The sequence below is a fragment of the Humulus lupulus genome, chromosome 4 (genome assembly GCF_963169125.1).
Source record: "Humulus lupulus chromosome 4, drHumLupu1.1, whole genome shotgun sequence".
Classification (NCBI taxonomy): Eukaryota; Viridiplantae; Streptophyta; class Magnoliopsida; order Rosales; family Cannabaceae; genus Humulus; species Humulus lupulus.
This window is the reverse complement of record NC_084796.1, coordinates 202,354,179-202,364,308: the sequence shown is the minus strand read 5'-3', so window position 1 is coordinate 202,364,308 and position 10,130 is coordinate 202,354,179.

Here is a 10,130-nt window from a genome sequence, read left to right as displayed (position 1 = left end):
CTTCAGCTCCTCGGTTAAAACAACAGCTTTGTCTTCAGCTGCCTTAACCTTAGCCTCCGGTGCCTTGATCTCCTCGGCATGCTTTAAATTGACCTTCTTAACACGGCACCAACCGTTGTTAGTAGAAAAATGAAGCTGTCAGAGCTAATCAAATGAAATGTTGGTCGACTAAAATACAATGCAAAAGAAACTTACACTGAGGACTTCATTGAACCCACGAGCAAGGACCTGGCTGGGTTTTAGCGATAAGAGACAAGCAAAGGCCTCCTAGCTGCGGCGGTGCTTGGTGAGTTTCTGCAGTTTATCATTTGTTTAGCTATAAGCATTGCTTAGTGATTCTGCTGCCAAATATCCCCCCGTCTGGTCGATGGAAAACCCAGTGCGAGGAAGAGGGGGTGCAGTTGCTCTAGAAGGAATAAAAGATGGAGGGTCCTTTGGTCGAGCCCTTTTTCTTGAAGGTACCCAATGGCTTCTCTAGAATTTCTTCTGCTCTACTTCTTCGTGCTCGCTGGTGTGCCTCCAAAGGCGTAAATGTCGAATGTGTCGTCAGATTGCATGACTACAAAAACAAAAACAAATGAGAAGATATGTCAAGAAATAGTTTTGCATGATAAGGAAACAAACTAAAAATAAATTATAAGTAGTATACCCAAACTACAATTACTGGTCGCAACATTATTTAAAGAACTACTGCTACACTCACTATTTGTCACGAAGAATTCCAAGCTAAAACTACTGGTCGTAAATTTAAAGTTGTCGTCCCTATCAAATAAATGATAAGGAATGGGCAGTTTATCTAATAGTGAAAAATATATACCATTCTCGTCAGAGCATTCGAGTATAGGACCAACATATTATGGTAGTTTTTGTTTTCCTCGCCCGTGTTGGGAAGGGGTGCTACCTGGTCGAGTATTGGGGTTGGGCTCTCAAATGGTTACTCCAGTTGGTCGACGCCTTTGGGGCTATGACACATCCTACTGCTGCTCGAGGTTTTCTTGTGCTTCAGTGCCATCTCCAGTGGCACTCCTCGTAGTTGATTCCCTCACTTCCTGGTGAGGTTCTAAAAGGTCGACCAACCTCAGGTTGCTCTCCTTGACCAGCTCTTTAACGGTCTTTTCTATGTTCATCATGTTGGCCAGGGTTATTGCTCTTATCTCCATTTCTAGAGTGGGGTCTGGTCGATACCATGGACCTAAGCACAACGCAAGCTAACTAAGAACAAGGGAAAAATACAAAGCGACTAGATAAATTTCGAACGAAGATTAAAAAGTTTACCTCCTCATGTGAAAGCCATGTTGTCTGCGACCAAGTCCATCGTAAGGAAGTACTCTTAGAAGTACTTTCCTACGTTGGACTTATAGGTTATGTCACTCAGGAATGTGCGAGCGGATTCCTGGTGGTAGAAATGGAAAAACCCTGTGTTGTTTTGATTGGGGTTGGGCTTGAGATCGAACAGATAGTTGATCTCATAAGGGGTAGGCAAAGGCCATTTTTTGTGGTTGTATAGGATATAGAGTGCTGAAAGTACTCTATATCCATTGGGAGTTATTTGGAAAGGGGCGACCTCAAAATAATTGGCCACCCCGCAGAAAAAGTCGTGCAAGGGTATGATTTCCCCCGCTTCTATGTGATACCTCGACCAGGCGCTGTAGGCACCTCCGAGCAAGTTTTCCCTCTGGTCAGGTGTAGGTTTGTATAAAGTAATCCTAGGAAGCCCGTACGTCTTAGGATACTTGGCCACCATCCTGGTCGATATGATGCTTGGAGGGGCGATGTACAAGGCTACCTCTACTCAAGGGCCATCACGTGCACGAGCTTTGGGCTAGATATCTGGTGGTGAAAAATTTAAGGTTTGAGGATCATTTGAAGGACCCTCGGTATTGGTTGCAGGCTGGCTGGTAGGAGAGGCTGCAGGCTGGTTGATAGGACAGTTTGTGGGTTTTCTTTTTCTATTAGCGATGTGTTTGGAATGACCCATATTCGGTTGGTTCTGTGAAAGATTTTGAGGAGGACTGGTCGTAGGGTTTGGGTGTGATACTGGAGGCTTTGAAAAAGGCAGAGAAGGCTGTTCTTGATCCTTGAACAGCAAAGCGAGAAGATCGCCGTCTATTGGTCTCTCATCTCCCTAGGGATCATGCATTAATATCTGAGAAGAGCAAATGGAAAGTGAGAATCTACGACCAATAGATAAAAGAAAAAGTAAAGCAAGGATAACGCTGCTCGTGTATGAAAGTTAAGCTTTTATATGACCAGCAACATCTTGATAAAAATACAATAAACATTCGATAAGGTTTGACAAACGAATCAAAAAGAAAATTTGAAATATATTTTCAAAAAGACATTTCAACTCCGAAGACAGGCAGGAAATACCCAGTTTTTCCGAAATACCCAAAATTTAATTTTTACTTCGATTCGGACCCGAAATTAGTGTAAATACAAATTAAACATTGTTTTATGCACAACATTTTCACAATACCTATCTTTATCCTAATGTTCCTATGTATTTTTGCCTAAACGCGATTAACCAAAAATTTCTCAAGAACAGTATAAACCCAGTAGTGAAAACATGTAAATCAGAGGAAAAATACATGAAATCTACTTTAAAAGTAGGAGAATGGGATCAGAAACTTACTTGGAATATGGATTCTAGAAGAAATCATGAAGTTTTGCTCGAAGTTTTTCGAAGACGTCTTGGATCGCACTGAAATGTCTGAGGTTCTTGGAGATTTTTTTTCTGAGCATTCTTGAAGAGAGAGAATGATCAAGTAAAAATGGAATAAAGAAAGAAGAGGGGAATTTATATCAGCCAAGGGTATTTTTTGTGTAATGATGAGATTTGAAGGTTTTTGCATGCGCAATAGCAATAGTCATCGAATTGTTTCTAGGAAATTGTAAAGGTCATGATTACTTGTCTTTTCGAGAAAGTAAGTACAATCAGATGTGACAGGTCAGCTGAATAACTGATTGAATAAGTTTATTAAATGCTAATCGCATTAAAATAAACTTAGGGGGCAAATGTTTACCCAAAATATTTGCATGATGACGTGACACGGTCGAGGCGCACGTGGATAACACATGACTTATTATTGCTAAAGACTTGGTCGACCAACGATCATGTTATGAAAAGGAAAACTAAGTTGCTCGATGGGTGTAAGGAATATGCTGAACTGTAAGGAAGATGATGTGCTGACATATGCGACCAGATTTGGTCGTAGGAACGAAGCTAGAATTCAAATACAATTATGAGTTGGATATTTCTAAGATATTTGACTCTTTTTATATGTAAATATCATTATTTATGTTATTATTCAATATGCTTGTAACAAAACTTGAACATGGCCCATAGGCCCATATGTACATCTTGGAGCCTATAAATAGTATTCATGGGATTCATTGAGAGATAGGCAATAATTTGTATATAGAGAGAACAAGTGTTTTTATACACGACTTTTGTATTCCACTTTGGAGCTTGTGAAACTTAGTGAACCCTAGTTCGCTGATTGCAGGTTTCGGAGTTTACATCAATAAAATCACTAAGTGGACGTAGGTTATTACCAATCTCAGGGGCCGAACCACTATAAAATTTTTGTGTCATTTTAGTTCTTGCGTTCAGTTTATTAATTCTTATCGTTTTTAGTGTCTCTATGTCGCTGACTAAATTGCTAGTCAACACAAATCAATCCCCATAACATTTTGTTTTCAATCATGTGCTCATAGTAAATCAGGGACGGATATCTAACCAAGTTTCAAACATTTGGCTTAAATAGTGGCTTAGAACAAAAATATATAGTGTTAAGCTTAAAATGGGTTAATCAAAGGATCAATTAATTTCAGGTCGGGTAGAAAAGCTCAAACGATCCAAATGATAGCCTAAATCATAATCCTAAGCATACTTGATATATTATTTTGCCTCAACTAACAAGTAAGCAAGTTCTAGAATTGTAGAAAATAATTTCCACTTTCCATTCATCAATCCACCAACCAATTCCAGCTAGCATAATCAATATCAAAAACATCAATTTAAACATCATCACAATATATTCATCAAATGTTGCCTAAACTAAAATGAACTAACAGGGTGTTCAATCAAGCACACTTTTTTTTTTTTCAGATTTCATTTTCTTTGGTTTATACTCATAACACTCACTTTGTTCTCATTGGCAGTTGTTGTCAACCATCATTCATGTTGGTCTTAGTACACACTAAAACAAAACTCTACACCAAACAACTAACACAAACTAGACACACAAACTCACAACAAAACAACACAAACAAACTAAATGGAAAATAAGCTCCCTCCCCCAAACTTAAGGTAAACATGGTCCCCAATGTTTAAAAATAAGTTAAGAAAGAAAAATTACCTGCTACGAATCATGTCAAAATGGTGGTGGGTCTTGGAAAGGGTGCCATGGTGGTGGATAAGGAAAATAATGCTTGTCCTCCTCCCTGTTAGACCACTGGTAAAACAACTCATTTTGCCTGTCTGCTTGGGCTCGATGATAATCGTGAAGCTCCCCTAAATAATTATGGGTATGTTGGTTTTGTTGGATGATATAATCCAATCTTTCCAAGTGCAGATCTGGTGGGGCCTCAATTGCCAGAAATTCTCCTCTCCTCTCCTCCTCGGCTGCCCTTGATTCTTCTTGTTGAACATTGAAATGGCCGTGTGCATTAGCAGCATCTTCTTCTTCTTCAACTCTCACGGCCTGCCTCCTCCTTTGTTTGCTGAGCTTTCTGACTTTGTTTAGGGTCGCGACTTCAAAGAGTAAATCATGACTTGACCTCTAGAATAATTTGAAAACTACCTTTTCACAAATTGCACGGTTCTTACATAAATTTTACTCAAAAACTAAAAAAAATGAATCTTTAAAAATCCAAAACGAAATTAAATAAAATTGTTCAACTAGTTAAGACTTAAACAAAAACACAAAAAAAAATTTTTTATAGGAATGCCTCCTACAACGCTGTCGTTAATGTCATTTAGTTAGATGTTGGACACCCAATTCAAAGGGGTTCTAAAAGCAACACAGACTTGCATTTTTCCACTGGTCCTTCCAAATAGTGCTTCAATATCTGACCATTCACCTTAACGTGTCCCGTCTTCTCGCTATGAATTTGCATCGCTCCATAAGGTAATGAGACAACAACGGTGTATGGTCCCGACCATCTCGACTTTAATATTCCAGAAAAAAGCTTCAATCAAGAATTAAATAATAGCACCTTGTCCCCCGGTTGGAAATCCTTTCTAATTATCCTATTATCATGAAATTCCTTAGACATTTCTTTATAAATATTTGCATTCTCATAGGCTTCATTTCGAAATTCATCAAGCTCATTCAACTCCAAAAGCCTATTCTGTCCTGCCATAAATATATCAACGTTCATCTTTTTTACTGCCCAATAAGCTTGGTGCTCAAGTTCCACCAGTAAATGACATGCCTCTCCAAACACCAGTCGATACGGTGACATACCAATCAGAGTCTTGAAGGCTGTGCGATATACCCACAATGAATCAGCAAGATTTTTCGACCAATCCTTCCTTGATGTATTTACAATCTTCTCCAAGATACTTTTTATCTCCCGATTTGACAGTTCTGCTTGACCATTGGCAAGTGGATGATAGAACAAGGCCTTTTGATGATGAACTCCATAACAAGCGCATGGAGAAGTGAATGGCTTGTTGCAGAAATTACTTCCTCTGTCACTAATAATTACTATTGGAGTACCGAACCAGGTAAAAATATTTTTATGAAGGAATTTAAGTACCTCCTTACCATCACAAGTAGGAGTTGTTGCAGCTTCCACCCATTTAGAAACATAATCTACTGCCAACAAAATGTACTTGTTATTATAAGATGACGGAAAATGTCCCATAAAATCTATTCCCCACACATCAAACAACTCATTCCAGAATTCCAGTCATCGAAATTTGATCTCTTCTTGATCTATTACTGGTCCTTTGGCAACGATCACAACTCTTGACAAAGGCACTAGCATCTTTAAATAACGCAGGCCAATAAAACCCACATTGCAAAACTTTTTTTGTTGTCCTTGTTCCTCCAAAGTTACCACCACAATGTAAAGTATGGCAATGAGTAAGAATGGAAATCATCTCCTCTTCCGGGACACATCTTCTAATTACTTGATTAGCACAAAGACGATAGAGAATGGGCTCATCCAAATAATAATGCTTGACTTCCAAATAGAATTTTTTGAGTTGCTGCCTTGACATGTCCGGAGGCACAACTTTAGCTACCAAATAATTGACATAATCAACAAACCAAGGTAGCTTTTCTTCACTTTCAATGGAAAATAATTGTTCATCCGGGAAGTTTTCATCAATTTGTTCCTCTTTCTTATTAGGCTCTTCTCTTTTTTCCAATCTAGATAAATGATCTGCAACTAGATTTTATGTCCCCTTTTTGTCACTAATTTCCATATCAAACTCTTGCAATAATAGGACCCATCGAATCAAGCGAGGTTTAGCATCCTTCTTGGTCATAAGGTACTTAATAGCAGAATGATCTGTATAGACAATCAACTTATTACCAATTAAATATGGCTTGGACTTATCGAACGCAAAGACAATTGCAAGTAATTCCTTCTCACTAGTAATTGAGCATCATTCAAGGTTCGACTAGCATAATAAATCGCTCAGAATACCTTGTCAATTCACTATCCCAGATCCGCTCCTACTGCATAATCACTCACATCGCGCATCAATTCAAAAGGAAGTTTCCAATTTGGTGATACAACAATTGGAGTCGATACCAATTTCTCCTACAACGTGTTAAATGCCCTTACACATTCAGCATCAAAGTCAAACACCAAGCCATTCATAAGTGGAGTAGATAAGGGCTTCGAAAAATCCTTTATAAACCTCCTATAAAATCCAGCATGGCCCAAAAAACTATGAACCCCTTAACAGAAAACTATGGAGGTAAGTTATCTATTGTAGATGTCCTTGCCCAGTCTACCTCAATACCATGGCGTGAAATTTTGTGGCCTAAGACTATTCCTTCTGTCACCATAAAGTGACATTTCTCCCAATTTAATATTAAATTTGACTCCTCACATCTTTTCAAAATCTTCTCCAAATTAGCCAAACATCCATCAAAAGAGACCCCAAAGACTGAAAAGTCATTCATAAAGATCTCTATACCTTTCTCCACCATGTATGAGAAGATAGACATCATATATCTCTGAAATGTTGTTGGAGCATTACATAACCCAAACGACATTCTCTGAAATGCAAATGTTCCATAAGGGCACGTGAAGGTGGTATTTTCTTGATCCTCCAGTGCCATGGAAATATGATGGTATCCCAAATACCCATCCAAGAAACAGTAATAAGGATGGCTTGTCAATATATTCCTTAGGTTGTAATTATTCATTTTGAGAGAGTGCATAAGATTCGAGTACTATTATACACGTTCTTGTATCCTTCTTCCTAACTTGTGAAACTCGGAGGACTTTAGTTTGCTGATCACAAGTTTTGGGGGATTTACATTAATAAGAGTACTAAGTGGACGTAGGTCATTACTGACTATCGGGGCCGAACCACTATAATTATGTGTGTCATTTATTATTTGTTGATTATTCTTAAGTTCAATATTTATTTCATATAGTTTATTTGACTCAGTGTCGTTAGCCAATTCATGGGTCAACAACTAGCAATATAGGCCAGGTCATGAAACGACACGAACATGACACAAATTGACATGGTTAATTACAAATTTTAATGAAATATATGAAATAAACATTTTTATAATTTCTTGTTTTAATAATTTTCATATAAATAAAATGAGAAACATAAACCTCATGAGCTAATTTAGCTTATTTGTCAAAAGTATTTTGTAAAATTTGACCAAACTAATCATTATATTGATGAAATATTTTTTGACATACTCATTAGAAATTTAGAATTTATGACGGTTTTCATTAAATTGGTGAAACACTGATAACACAAACATGACATGATTATAAATGGGTCGACATAGACAACTCGAATTGCCGACCCTTGACCCCATCAAAATAAGATAAGAAATTTAAAAATCAAGCTTCAATTCAAAGAATACTAAAATTAGGTACGTTAACAAAATTCAATAAATTTATCAAAAACATAAATTTTCAAACAAACCAATAATAATGATAAATTTAAATTAATATTGAAACTTAGGTAGGCTAACTAAATTTAGTGAATTTATAAAAACTTTCGAAACCCAAATTCAATGAAATTTTAAAAATTTCAACACAATATGTATTTGTTCACCCCAAATTTCTTCAAATTTTAAATAGTTAATTTCGATAAGGATTTAATTAATATTTACATCAATTTGTCAATATTAATAAATTTTCTCTAAAGAATAAAAAATCTCATTTTAACCTCAAATTCTTAAATCATATAAATATCAATAAATTGACTCAGTCAGCTTGATATTCATATTTGATAATTAAATCAATTGTTTGAGACTATTAGATTTGATTTAATCCAAGACAGCGCAAGGACCATAGATTCATGAATACAAGTTACAATAAGTTCGAATGAGTCTATTTATTAGAACATATTTCCTATAATGTAAATATGTTATTCATTATTATAATCATTGCCATCTATATTTATGTTCAAGCATTAAGCCTAAACATAAAACCCAAGTATTTATTTTGTACTTTCGATAAACTACAAAACTACAAATATACGTTATCCTTAAAAAAAAAAAGATAACAATGTTTATTGGAGAGATGATAGAAGAAAAGGAAAAAATAATTTTTTTTTTTTGGAATTTTCACAAGAGAATGTAATCAATGGATGGTAACTCTATAAATATGTAAATAAATTTTCATTAATTACCTAAAAAAAATATGTACATTCTATTATCTCAAGCACCTCACTAACTTCCACCTAAAGTTATATCATTCGCATAAAAATGGATGAAAAAAAAGTAAAATATCCCCACTCCCACACCTAAATCAAGAACTTATTAAGTTAGAATCTTACATAGAACAATTAAGTGTAACATATGATTTCTTCTTTTTTTTTTCTTTTCTAAATATTTATATATTTAATGCTCCCTAAGAGTAAGAGCCTCCTTTTGTCGCCGCTGCTCCACCTCTGTTGTCGCCGAGTGCAGCAACAATGTCGTAAACAGCATGTGTCGGAACTCCAACGACACTAATTAGCATTAGTCCAAATGACAACTTGGCGGAGCCGTCATCGTGAACAAGCCCTGGCCACCCATGGGGGAAACCGGCTGAACCATGTTAGTGGGCGCATATGCTGGGACGACGGAAGAAGTCGTGGAAACTGGACGTGAAGGGCTGGTGCCAGAGCCAGTGGCAGCAACGATGGAAGGTTGTGCATGATCGAGTAACCACTTGATGCTCTCATCGTCGGACCAGTGGCCAAGCTCGCATGACAGCTGAAAGATCTGGGCGGTGCACATGGCCGGCATCCTAACACGGTGGCCTCAACCGTTGACCTTGGTGTGGCAGTCCTTGGAGGAAGAAGATAGCGACGTGGGTTTACGCAGAATGACAATTTGGGTTTTGTTGTTCGTTGCGGATGGAGGTACGATGGGGCTAGAGTCCGGTTGAGAGTGGTGGTCGGAGGAGGAGGATGAGAGGTTTTGTAGGACAATATCCGAGCCCATGGTGGAGAGAAAGCTAGGGTTTTTTACAAGAGAGAGAGGCTGTTAGTGGTGGTCGAATCAAAGAGAGAGAGAGAGAGTCGTCATTAGGGTTTTAGTACGGGAGAAGAAGAAGGGGCCGCTTTTGTATTTTATTGACCCCACAATACACAAAAGGTATAAATATAAGGGATTTTTCCATATTTATGGGATTTTTAAGGTGGTTTTACAAAAATATGGATATTTAATTTTTCTACTTTTTTTATGGCTTTTTGATTTGGAAGTTCATATTTATGAGATTTTATTTCCCATAAATTTGAAAATATATATAATTATGCCACATTTTTTTTTATCATAGTTACATTTTTTTTTTATTTTGAAGGTATTTTTTTTTCTTTCATTTTTTAATTATTTTTTCAGTTTTTTTTACTTACTTATTTTTCTTCCATTTTCTTTTTTTTTTCTACCAATTTTTCCTTCTTACTTTTTTCTTTCTTTCCATTT